Consider the following 13,364-nt stretch of genomic DNA (forward strand, 5'->3'; position numbering starts at 1 on the left):
AAATAAGTAAAACAACAAATCAAGGCTTCCCTCTCATTCTCATTCTCTCTTTATAATCAATAAATAAAAAATACATTAGATGGAATTAATAGTAGAGGAAATGAAACAAAGCCTGGAATCAGTGATTTGATGGAAAAGCAGCAGAAAACACTCATCAGAATAGAAAAAAGAAAAAAAAAACCCTCTCATCAAAATGAGTGTTTAAAGAGCCTTTGGAACATCAAACATATCAACATTCACATTGTAGGGGTACCAGAAGCAAAAGAGATAAAGCAATGAATTGAAAACCTATTTGAAGAAATAACAATAAAATTTTTTTTCTTATTTGGTGAGGAAAATAGATCTACAAATCAAGGAAGGTCAGAGATTCCCAAACATGATGAAACCAAAGATGTTTACACCACACTTTTATAAGATGCCAAAAGTTAAAGACAAGGAATCTTAAAATCAGCATGAGAAAAGCAGATAGGTATCTACAAGGGAGATCCTATAAGACTGTCAGTTGATTTCTCAACAGAAACTTTCTAGGCAAGAATGGATTAGCACAAATATTCAAAGTAATGTAAAGCAAGGACCCTACAACCAAGATAACTCTACCCAACAAGGCTATAATTCAAAATCAAAGGAAAAAAAGAGCTCCTATACAAGAAAAATCCAAAGGAGTCTGCCAAACCAGTATTACAAGAAATGTTAAAGGAACTTCTTTAAAAATAAAAAAAAGATTAAAAATATGAACAATAAAATGACAATAACTAAATTTCTTGTCTAGTTACTTTAAATATTTATATAAATGGATTAAATGCTCCTATCAAAAGATACAGGGTGACTGAATGGATAAGAGAACAAGATCCATACATATGGCCTATAACAGACTCACTTCACATTGAAAGACACATGCAGATTGAAAGGAAAGAGATGAACAATTTCATTCCATGATAATGAAAATTAAAAAAAAAAAGGCTGAGATAGCAATACTTATATCAGACAAAATGGACTTTTTAAAAATTCTATAACAAAAGACAAAGAAGTATCCAGCAATTCCATTTCTGGAAATACATCAGAAGAAACCCAAAACATTAATTTGAAACAACATATGTACCTGTGTTCATTGCAGGATTATTTACATAGAAACACCATAAGTGTCAATAAATACAGTGTTCCGTAAAGTCATGGTGCACTTTTGACTGGTCACAGGAAAGCAACAAATGATGATAGAAATGTGAAATCAGCACCAAATAAAAGGAAAACTCTCCCAGTTTCATACCTATTCAGTGCAGTTCAATGTGGGCTCATGCACAGATTTTTTAGGGCTCCTTAGGTAGCTATCCCGTATAGCCTCTACAGACTCATCACTGACTGATGGCCTACCAGAATGGGGTTTCTCCACCAAACTGCCAGTTTCCTTCAACTGCTTATCCCACTGAGTAATGTTATTCCTAGGTGGTGGCGCTTTGTTATATATGTGCCGATATTCATGTTGCACTTTGGTCATGGATTCAAATTTAGCAAGCCACAGAACACACTGAACTTTCCTCTGTACTGTCCACATCTCGACTGGCATGGCCATGGGCTGCTCCACTGTATACACAGTGTTATGTCATCATCTGCGCATGTGTACATGCTGCCACATCATCCTACAGAAACTGGGAGGGTTTTCCTTTTATTTGGTGCAGATTTCACATTTCTATCATCTTTTGTTGCTTTCCTGTGACCGGTCAAAAGTGCACCATAACTTTATGGAAACACTGTAAACAAATGGATAAAAAGAAGTGGTGCATATATAAAGTACAATGGAATATTTCTCAGCCATGAAAAAGAATAAAATTTTGCCATTTGCGACCAAATGGATGGACCTCAAATATATTATGCTAAGTGAAATAACTCAGACAGAGAAACACAAGTACAATACAATTTGACTTACATGTGGAATCTAAAAAGCAAACTAAATGTACAAACAAAGCAGAAACAAACTCAGAGATACAGAGAACATTCTGACAATTTCTAGATGGGAGGAGATGGCTAAAAAAGAGGACAAAATTAAGATATGTAAAATTCAAGTGATAAAAATGGTGAAAGAAATGTTAAGTACAACATAGGAAACTAGTCAGTAATATTGTAATAAATATGCATGATGTCAGGAGCATACTAGACTTCTAAGGGTTATTATTTCACAAGTTATATAAATGTTTAGTCACTATGTTTTACACCTGAAACTAATATATTATTGCATGACAACTAAAATTAAATTTTAAAACTATTTTAATATTTAAAAAATTAAAACACAATATCTAAAAATTAGTATTTTTATTTTTTTATTTATTTTTTATTTATTTATTCATTTTAGAGAGGAGAGGGAGAGACAGAGAGAGAGAGAGAGAGAGAGGAGAGACAGAGAGAGAGAAGGGGGGAAGAGCTGGAAGCATCAACTCCCATATGTGCCTTGACCAGGCAAGCCCAGGGTTTTGAACCAGCAACCTCAGCATTTCCAGGTCGACGCTTTATCCACTGCGCCACCACAGGTCAGGTAGTATTTTTATTTTTTAAATTTGTATTTATATTTATTGTGTTAACATGGATTCAAGTGTCCCACTCAGTATAACACTCTCAATCCCACCCCCATGTTCCCCATTACACCCCCTTTGAGCACCTCTGCCTAACTCTCTCCCCTGTTCTCCCTGGGATTTGCTGTCCTGTTATCTGTATCTATGTGTTATATATATATATGCTGCTCACAAAAATTAAGGGATATTTCAAAATAAATATGAAGCAATAAAAAAAAGGAATTTTTTTTTACTAAAAAAGAACATCAGAAAAGCAAGTTACAAGTCAAAGAAAGAGTTTGATTATGCACATGAGATGCAAACTCAATATGGTGATTGAATAGCAAGTGACCTATTGGTAGGGGTGAACAGAAGCATGTCAAACAATGAGAGTGCCACACATTGACTGTTCATAGGGTGTGTGGTCACCCAAGACTGCTAAAACACACTGGCAGTGATGGGGCATGGACAGGATATCATCCAGCAGTTCTTGTAAGATCCTCTGACACTCCTGCTCCAGGGCAACTTCCAGCTCAAGAAGTGTGTGGGAGGCATTGGACAGTTTGTCAGACATCGTCCCAGTGCATCCCAAGCATGTTCAATGGGATTCAGGTCTGGAGAATGTGAAGACCAGTCCATGCGTTCGATTCCTGCCTCCTGAAGCATGTTGTTGATTAGATGCACACGGTGGGGCCTTGCATTACAATCCATGAAAAAAAAGTTATTTTCAACTTTTACATCACAGGGCACTATTATTGGGTGCAGGGCCTCATCTCAATATCTGACGGCAGTCAGTGATCTATCTCTGATGATGTGGAGGTCAGTATGACCACCAACGCTGATGCCAACCCACACCATGACTCCAAACCCAGTGAAGGAGTTCATTTCTTGTATAAAATGTGGATTCTTCCATGTTCCTCATTCATGCCAGATCGGGACATGATTGTCAGGCTGCAGACTGAACTGTGACTCATCAGAGAAGAGGACAGTTGATCACTCATAATGGCAGAGGTGTATTAAGGTGGGTTTAGGCCCCTGGTGCAGAAGAAAACATTGGGTCATTGTTATTAGAAAAAAGTGTAAATCTGAGGTTTTGTGGGGCCCTTCAGAAGTTGGAGCTCAGGGCACGTACCTGGTGTGCCCACTGTTAAACCTGCCTCTGCATAACGGATCCAATTATGATGCTCATCTGCCTACCTTCTAGGTTTTCAGCAGATAACAAAATGTATATCATTGGTCTCTGTGCATGCAGTAAAACACAATGAAGCTGATTTTGTGAGCGCATATCTGTTGTCCAGTGGCAGCAAGAAAATGTCTCCACAGTTCTGTTGAATTGCTGTGCCTGTTGCTTCTTGTCAAGTAGCAGTCAGCTCTTGCTGTTGTTGCAGATAGGTGACACTGCCCTTGTCTTTATACTATGCCAGTCTCTTGAAAGTGATTCCACAGTCTGCTATTTACACTTTGGCATGTTACAAATGTTGCCACTGTCGTCTGTGTTTGACCAGCTTCAAGATGTCTTATGGCTCACATTCAGGCAAATCATGTTCCAGGGGAATTGCAAGGTCTGGGAAATTGCAGGATGTGCACTTTCAAGACCCGGCAACTGACAGATACTCCAGTACTTTCAGTCTTTTGTATAATGTCTTTTCACCAATAAAATAAAAGTTGGTTTTACATCTCATTTGCATAATCAAAAAACTTACTTTGACTTGATGTTTGCTTTTCTGATGTTCTTGTTTAATAAAAAAAATCTAATGCTACTTTTTTTTTATCAAGTCATACTCATTTTGAAAAATTCAGTAATTTTTGTTAGCAGAGTATAATTTCACTATTCTCTTCAATGTCTTTAACCCCATTCCTTCATGCCCCTTCCTTCTAACAGCTGTTCCTCTTTTCCCTGTGATCCCACCTCAGCCTCTATTCCATTCCTTAGTTCATTTTGTTCATTGGATTCCGCATATAAGTGAGATTATATGATATTTGTCTTTCTCTACCTGGTTTATTTCATTTAGCATAATAATCTCTAGGTTCATCCATGCTACTGCAAAAGGTAAGATTTTCTTTTTTTTCACAGCCATGTAGTATTCCATTGTGTATATGTACCACACCTTGTTAATCCACTCGTCCATTGATGGACACATGGGCTGTTTCTAGATCTTGGCTATTGTAATAGCTCCAATAACATGGGAGTGTATATCTTCTTTTGAATCAGTGATTTGGTATTCTAGGATATATTTCTAAAAGTGGGATAGTCGGGTCAAAAGGCAGTTCCGTTTTTAATTCTTTCAGGAAATGGCTTACTGTTCTCCACCATGGCTGCACCAGTCTGCATTCCCACCAGTAGTTCAGGAGAGTTTCCTTTTCTCCACACCCTCTCCAGCACTGATTGTGTGTTGATTTGTTAGTGAGAACCATTCTGACAAGTGTGAGGTGATATCTCATTGTGGTTTTAATTTGCATTTCTCAAATAATTAGTGACATTAAACATTTTTTCATATGCCTATGGACCATTTGTATATCCTCTTTGGAGAACTGTCTATTCAGTTCTTTTACCCATTTTTACCTGGATTGTTTACCTTCCTGGTTTTCAGTATTAGAAATACTTTATAAATTTTGGTTATTAACCCCTTATCAGATGTATTGGTGAATATATTCTCCTGTTGTATACATTGTTTCTTTATTTTGTTAATGTTTTCTTTTGCTGTACAAAAGTTTTTTGTTTAATATAGTCCCATTTATTTACCTTGTTCTTTATTTTACTTGCCCATGAAGATAAATCAGCAAAAATATTGCTATGAGAGATATCAGAGAATTTATTGCCTATGTTTTCTTCCAAGATGTTTATGGTTTCACAACTTACATTTAAGTCTTTTTTCCACCTTGAGTTTGTTTTTGTGAACAGTGTAAGTTGGTGGTCTACTTGCATTTATTTGCATGTACCTGTCCAATTTTCCCAACACTATTGATTTAAGAGACAGTCTTTATTCCATTGTATGCTCTTACCTCCTTTGTCAAATATCAATTGACTTTAAGTATGTGGGTTTATTTTGGGGTTCTCTGTTCATTGACTTTAATCTGTACACTTATTCTTGTGCCAGTATCAAGCTGTTTTAATTACAATGGTCTTGTAGTATAACTTGATATCAGGAAGTGTGATACCTCCCAATTTATTCTTCAGTTTCAAGATTGCTGAGGTTATTCATGTTTTTTTTCTTTTTGGTTCCATATAAATTTTTGGAATATTTGTTCTATATCTTTGAAGTGTTATTTTGGTACTTTAATAGGAATTGCATTGAATCTATAGATTGCTTTGGGTAATATAGACATTTTAATGTATTTGTTCTTCCCATCCATAAATGTGGTATATAATTCCAGTTGTTTGTATCTTCCTTGATTTCTTTTTTTTCAATGTAATATAATGTTCTGAGTACAAGACTTTTAACTCCTTGTTTAAATTTACACCTAAATATTTTATTTCTTTTGTTAAAATAGTAATGGGAATTGTTTCCTTAATTTCTTTTTTTAAAAATTTATTGTTGGTGTATAAAAATGCCACTTATTACTGAATATTATTTTTATACTCTGCCACCTTGCCAAATTCATTTGTCAGGTCTAGTAGTTTTTTGACTGACACTTAAGGTATTTCTTGTACAGTATCATGTCATCTAAAATAATGATAGTTTTATCTTTATTTTTTTTCAATTTGGATGCCTTTTATTTCTTCTTCTTGTCTGATTGCTGTGGCTAGGACTTCCAGAACTATGTTGAATAAGAATGGTGAAGGAAGGCACCCCTATCTTGTTCTGATCTTAAGGATTGCTCATAATTTTTGCCCATTGAGTATGATGTTGCCTGTGGGTTTGTCAGAGATGGCCTTTATTATATTGAGGTATGTTTCCTGCATTCCCACTTTGCTGAGAGTTTTGATTATAAATGGGTGCTGGATTTTAATAAATGTTTTTTGGGGGTTTTTTTTTGCATCCATGGATATAATCCTGTGATTTTTATCCTTCCTTTTTTTTATGTGACAAATGACATTGATTGATTTGCAAATGTTGTGTCAGTCTTACCTCCCCGGAATAAATCCCACTTGATTATGATGTATGTTTTTTTTAATGTGTTTCTAGATTAAGTTTACTGATATTTTGTTGAGAATTTTAGCATTTGTTTTTATCAGGGATATTGACGTATAGTTTTTTTTTTTCTTTTCTTCGTAATGTCTTTAGTTGATTCTGGAAAAAGAATAATGCTTGCCTCATAAAAGAAGTTTAGGAGTATTCCCTCTGTGGTTTTTTTGAAATAGCTTGAGAAGGATAGGTGTTACTTCTTCTTTGAATGTTTGGATGAATTCACCTGTGAAGCCATCCAGTCAAGGATTTTGGTTTCCTGGGAGGTTTTTGATAACTGTTTCAATTTCATTTGTTGTAATTAGTCTGTTTAGGTTTTCTGATTCTTCCAGATTGAGTCTTGGAAGATTGTATCTTTCTAGAAATTTATCCATTTCACCTATGTTGTCCAATTTTGTTTGCCACTATAGATCATCATAGTATTTTCTTACAATCCTTTGTATTTCTACAGTGTCAGTTGTTACTTCTCAACTTCATTTCTAAATTTATTTATTTGAGTTCTCTTTTTTCTTGATGAGTCTGGTGGAAGGCTCGTCAATCTTGTTTACCTTTTCAAAGAACCAGCTGTTGGTTTCATTGATCTTTTGTTTTATTAACCTCTATGTTATTTATTTCCTCTCTGACCTTTATTATTTCCCTCCTTCTACTTCCTCTGGGATTTATTTGTTGTTCCTTTTTCTAGTTCTTTTAGAGGCAGAATTAAGTTGTTTATTTGACTTTTTTTTTTTTTTACTTCTTAAAGGATGCCTGTAATGCTATAAACTTCCTTCTTAGAAATGCTTTTGCTGTGTCCCATAAAGTTTGAGTTGTATGTTCATTTTCATTTGTTTCAAGCAATTTTTTTATTTCTTCCTTGATCTCATTGTTAACTCATTCATTATTTAATAGCATGCTATTTAGTCTCCAAGTGTTTGAATGTTTTTCAGTTTTTCTATTGTCGTTGATGTCTAGTTTTATGTTATTGTGATCAGAAAAGATGCTTGATATGATTTCAATCTTCTTAAATGTATTGAGACTTGTTTTCTTTCCTAATGTGGTCTATTTTAGAGTATGTACCATGTGCACTTAAAAAGAATATATTATATATTCTGCTGCTTTGGGGTAAAAAGTTCTGAAGATACAAATTAAATCCTGTTGATCTAATGTGTCATTTAAGGTCACTGTTTCTATGTTAATTTTCTTTCTGGAGGATCTACCCACTGATGTTAGTCAGTTATTAAAAGCAACTACTATTATAATATTGCTGTCGGTCTCACCCTTTATGTCCATCAAAATCTGATTTATATACTTTGGTGCTCCTATATTAGGCACATAAATATTTACAATGATTATATCCTCCTATTGGATTGCTCTCTTTATCATTATGTAGTGACCTTATTTATCTCTTACTATAGAATTTGTTTTAAAGGCTATTTTGTCAGATATAAGTATTGTGACCCCAGCTTTTTTTTTTTCATTTCTATTTGCATGAAATAGTTTTTTTCATCTCTTCACTTTCAGCCTATATGTATTTTTTGTTCTGAGATGGGTCTCTTGTAGAGAGCATATATATATAGGTCCTGTTTTCTTATCTATGCAGTTAATATAAGTTTTGAATGGAGCATTTAATCCATTTACATTTAAGGTTATTTTTGATATGCATTTATTTATTGCCATTTTATTCTTTAAATCTACAATCCCCTGTCTCTTGATTTTTTTTCTTTGCTCTTTATATAACAGGCCCCTTAATATATCTTGCAGTACTGGTTTGTTTGTAACAAATTTCTTGAATCTTTTTTTATCTGATAAGTTTTTATTTCTCTTTTCATTTTAAATTATAGCCTGGCTGGATAAAGTAGTCTTGATTGTAGCTTCTTGTTTTGCAACACTTCGATTATATTTTATCAATCCCTTCTGGCCTCATGTGATTCAGTAGAGAAGTCAGATGTCATTCTTTTGGGGGGCTCCTCTGTAAATAATTAACTGCTTTTCTCTTAAAGCTTTTAGTATTCTTTCTTTGCCTCTTAACTTTTGCATTTTAATGATGATGTGTCTTGGTGTAGGCTTCTTTGGGCTCCTCTTTAATGGAACTTTCTGTGCTTCTTGAACTTCTGTGACATTTTTCTTCATCAATTTATTAAAATTTTCAACTACAATCTCTTCAAACAAATTATACTTTGTTTATTCTCTCCTCTTTAAGAATCCCTATGATGCAGATGTTGTTTCTATTCATGTTTTCATAGAGCTCTCTTAGAGTTTCCTCAGTCTCTTTCAGATTTTTATTTGTTTTGCTGCATTATTTATGTGCTTATGTTTATCTTGTCTTCTAAATCACTGATTAGATTTTCTGCTTCATCCAGTCTGCTGTTGATTCCTTCTAGTGCAGTTTCCTTTCTGATACTATATTTGTAATTTCTGATGGGCTCTTTTTTATGATTTCAATGTCCTTTTTGATACGTGATATCTCTTTATTTAGGTACTCATTATGTCCATCTATTGTTGCTCTAAGTTCCTTAAGCATCCTAAAAATCATTATTTTAAACTTTGCATCTGGTAGTTTGGTTACTTCCATTTCATTTAGTTCTTTTTCTGGGAATTTCTATCATTGATTCATTGGGTTTGCATTTCTTTGTCTGCTCATTTTGTCTGTGTATTAGGTATCACTATCTGACTTTATAATTTGTTGTGATGTCTTTATGAGGAAGATGGGCTTGATGGTACTGACCTGCAGGCCACCTTATTTCTGTACTCTAGGAAAGCTTTTTAGTTTGTTTTTTGTTTTTATATTTTTTTAAAGTGTGAAGCGTGGAGCCAGAGAAGACAGATTCCTTCATGCACCTGACTGTGATCCACCCAGCAAACCCACTAGGGGGTGATGCTCTGCCTATCTTGGGTGTAGCTCCTTTACAACCAAAGCTATTTTAGTGCCTGAGGTGGAGGCCATGGAGCCATCCTCAGCGCCCAGGCCAACTTTGTTCCAATGAAGCCTTGGGTGTGGGAGAAGAGAGAGATAGAGTAAAAAGAAAGGGGGAAGACTGAAAAAGTAGATGGGCACTTCTCCTGTGTGCCTTGGCCAGGAATTGAACCCAGGACTTCCGTACGCCAGGCCAATGTTCTACCACGGAGCCAACCAATCAGGGCCTAGGAATGCTTTTTGAGGGTAGTATATTCCCTCCTGTTGTATATGAGTAATGAATGCAGTTGGTCCTTTCACATGTATGGTTATTTCTTCAAGGTAGCTGGCTCTGAGAGTTAACCTTAATTGTGTGTATTATACACTGTGCAGTGTCTGTCTAATTGGGCATATTTATTCTCCACAGTGTCTAGTGCTTGCTAGACTCCTCCTTTGTGCATGCTGCTTGTATAGCTAGCTGAGTTCAGTGTTGGTTCTGTCTGTCACCTACACTATCAATTGTGTTAATTCTAGATCTTCTTGCATTGGCATCAGCCATTGTTTGTGACACACTGTGGACTACTTGTCTGTACCTACTGTTCTTTTCGCTTTTCATGTTTACAATTTCTGTGCCTGGTTAGTTTGGGAGGGGTCAACCATTGTATAAGGATTGGCTTACTCCTCCTTAGGGATGACAGCAGCTCCATAAAAGCCCCAAGCTCTGTAAGATTTGCCTCCAATATTCAGCTGTTCCACCTCCTCTTAAGCTCTCTGGTCTTCCCATAAGTCTTCAGTAGAAAGACTGTTGTGTTGGTTAGCCTCATCTAACCAACCCCTCTACATATTGCATGCTTGTTGGGTTAGGGAAGCTGAGGTTGGGAATACAATGTTAGTGGGACTCCATACGTCATGAGTCTCTTGATAAGGAGCTAAGTGCAGGAAATGTGGCCCCTACTCTAGAACCTAATCCCTCAGCCACTGATGAATACTCAGATTTTATTTCTCTCCAGCAAGGTGATCAGTAGGTTCACATCAAATGGGGCCTACAGTCCTCTGTACAAAACATATAGCTGATGTGACCCTGGTCTCAGGGAGTAAGACTGAGACAGTTCTCTTCTGGGGCTGACTGTACCGCCCCCCAGAAAGTGGCTAAGCCCCTTGACCAGATCCAACAATAGGCTCACATTGTAAATGTCCATGCTCCAAGCCTCTCTCCCTTCCTCCTGTGGAACCTAGCCCAGCATGGTAGGATACCTAGCACCCAGGCCAGCTGACTGTGAAGCTGTGAAGCTCCATACTATCTAATGCACATGAGCCACTGTGCTGGTGCTGATTACAAAGAGCAGAACTCGCCTCAGCTGAGGCAGGCATGAGGATCTCTTCCTTAGGATACCACTCTAGTAAGGGTTGTTAGGTCCTGAACCAATGCTTTCTGCAGCTGGCCACTGGATATGCCAGCCCTGGGCCTCCCTTTTAGGAACCCAGTGCAGACCAGTGGGAGACACTACCTGTGACTGGTCCTCAGCAACCTTCTTGGATCTACAAGCAATCCAGAGTTTGTGGCTGCCTCTGCTGGGCCCAGGTGCTCATGGAAATACCAAGCTGAACACCTAGGCTTTTACCCATGCTGAGCCTGGAGGAAGATCTGCTTAAAAGGCCATGATCCCCTGAGTTTCACCTCCTGCAGTCTCTGTTTGCTGGCTGCTTGTTGGGCTCAGCTACTGAAAAATTCTCTGGTAGAGTCTAGAGCTTACGGCTATTCAGGGATTAGGAAGGATGGTGGGTGGGTTTGGCTCTGCTCCTATGCCACAGGTGTCAGTCTGTCCAGAATTTTTCACAGACCTCAGTAGGGTGTGGCCTCAGGAGTCTAGTGGGTGTGGCCTCTGAGACTCAGAGATGTGACAGTTTCTACTGAGTATCCCATTAAGCGAGATTACCAGTCTTAGAATCAGGAGCATGTGGGGGAAATCTTGGCCTCAACACCAGAAAACTGAGTCAATGACATGCCCCCTGCTTCCTGGCTTTTTAGAACAACCCCATTTCTATGATTGGGACAGGAGAGACTCCCAAGGGTGGAGCAGTTGCTTTTCATCAGGCTGATGCTGCAGTCCCAAGAGTGATGGGACTCTACAGTACTGGAGAATGACCCAGCATAGGGTTTCCAGTGTTTGTCCCCCACAGTGTCTCTCCCTGGGCCTCCAAGTTTGCATGCTCCTCATGCAACTCCAGTCCTCTCAGCTCTCCCTCCACCAAAGCCCCAGGTAAGTGGCTATGAACCAGATTTTCTGTGCAGACCATTTAAGATGAAGTTGGCATTTTGTAGAGCTTCATCTCTTTATTGCATACAGAAACTTGTTATTTTCACCTACAAATGTTGTGTTGGTGCCTCTTCTAGGCTCTAGGGCTTTAGGCTGGGGCTCCAGGCCTGAGGCTGAGCAACCACACATTTTAGGGTGACCTTCTCTGCAGTGATAGTCCCTCCAGACCTTCAGCCACCTTTTGCTCCTGGGAATGGGATAGCCCTTTACGTTTCATCCCTTTCTACCAGTCTCGGTGTGGTTTCTTCTGTTATCCTTGGTCATAGACTCCTCTTTGTTTAATACAAAGTTATTTTTTCAAGATGATTGTTCTTAAATTAAGTTGTAACTCAGTTTGGTCCTGGGAGGTGACAGTTGTAATGTATATCTACTCCATTGCCATCTTGGAATCTCACCAGTATTTTTTAATATTATATGTCACTTGAATTTTTTCTTTTTGTTAGTTCATTATACTTTTATTAACAACTTCCAAGTTCCAGGAAGTTTTGAAATTTGAATACCTTATTATATTTATAAGCTTCACTTTAATTTTAATTTAATACATCATGTATTATAGTAAACTATTCCAGAAGGTAACCAGCTCAATTTGATACAATAGATAAATTTTATACTTGGTTAAAAGAACAAAGTTAAGTTTTAATTGTTTCATATGAGACAGGAAAACGGAGTGTAAGCTCTTCATTCCTGATCCCAACTAGTAAGGTTGTTGAGCGTGGCATTATCCCAGATCCCTTGGAAATGGCTAAGGGACTGAAAATATGTCAATGTGTTGCTTAATTACCTGCACCTGTCTATATAAGAATATCTTATGCAGTAATTATGGATCTGGTGCAAACCATCATGCATGGGGCTTTATTATGCTTCAATTTGCCTTCATATCTCAATATAGCCCCAAGGCTACCTTTTGGCTTATGAGCACCCCCATTCAACACAAAATAAATTGGTTCCACTCAAGAAGATTAGAAATGGTGGGAAGTATAATTTCTCCTATTCTTGGCAATAGTGTGTGTGTTATTCTGAACCAGCAGAATACACACAAAAGAAAGAATAAAAAAAGATTTTTTGTTCAACAGAGTTGAAACTCTATCAGCGAACTGGCCCAACACTTACTTCAAAACACATTGACACTCTTTTCTGATTTAGCTCTTCTGGAGTTTGAGAGGCAAAATTGAAGTTAGAATACAAGGAAAAGTTTGAGGTCCTCTCTTGGCAATAACTATATATGCATTTTCATTGCATAAAAAAAACATGCAAAATCAGGATCTCACAGGCTGTGTGAAAAAGGAAGGAAGAAGATGGTTCCAAGTGGAGTTGAAGCTTTTGCTTCTTAGCTTCCTCACATTGCTCCATCTGCCTCTTCTGAGAACTCCCATCTCCCACTGTGTACAGCTGAGTTTCAAGCACTCCTGGTGGCATAATGATTGAGACAAAGATATTTCCTCCAGTTGTCAGTGGTGCCTCTATCTTGAAACTGGCCCAGGAATCACATCCAAATCTCCTTCTTCCC

The 13,364-nt window shown here is 37.3% G+C and overlaps 1 pseudogene; it reads left to right on the top strand.

Annotated features, from left to right (window-relative positions):
• The first annotated feature begins 3,365 nt into the window (after positions 1–3,365).
• LOC136329961 (small ribosomal subunit protein eS17-like) overlaps positions 3,366–13,364 on the top strand; it is a 111,077-nt pseudogene continuing 101,078 nt past the window's right edge.

The sequence above is a fragment of the Saccopteryx bilineata genome, chromosome 3 (assembly GCF_036850765.1).
Source record: "Saccopteryx bilineata isolate mSacBil1 chromosome 3, mSacBil1_pri_phased_curated, whole genome shotgun sequence".
Classification (NCBI taxonomy): domain Eukaryota; kingdom Metazoa; phylum Chordata; class Mammalia; order Chiroptera; family Emballonuridae; genus Saccopteryx; species Saccopteryx bilineata.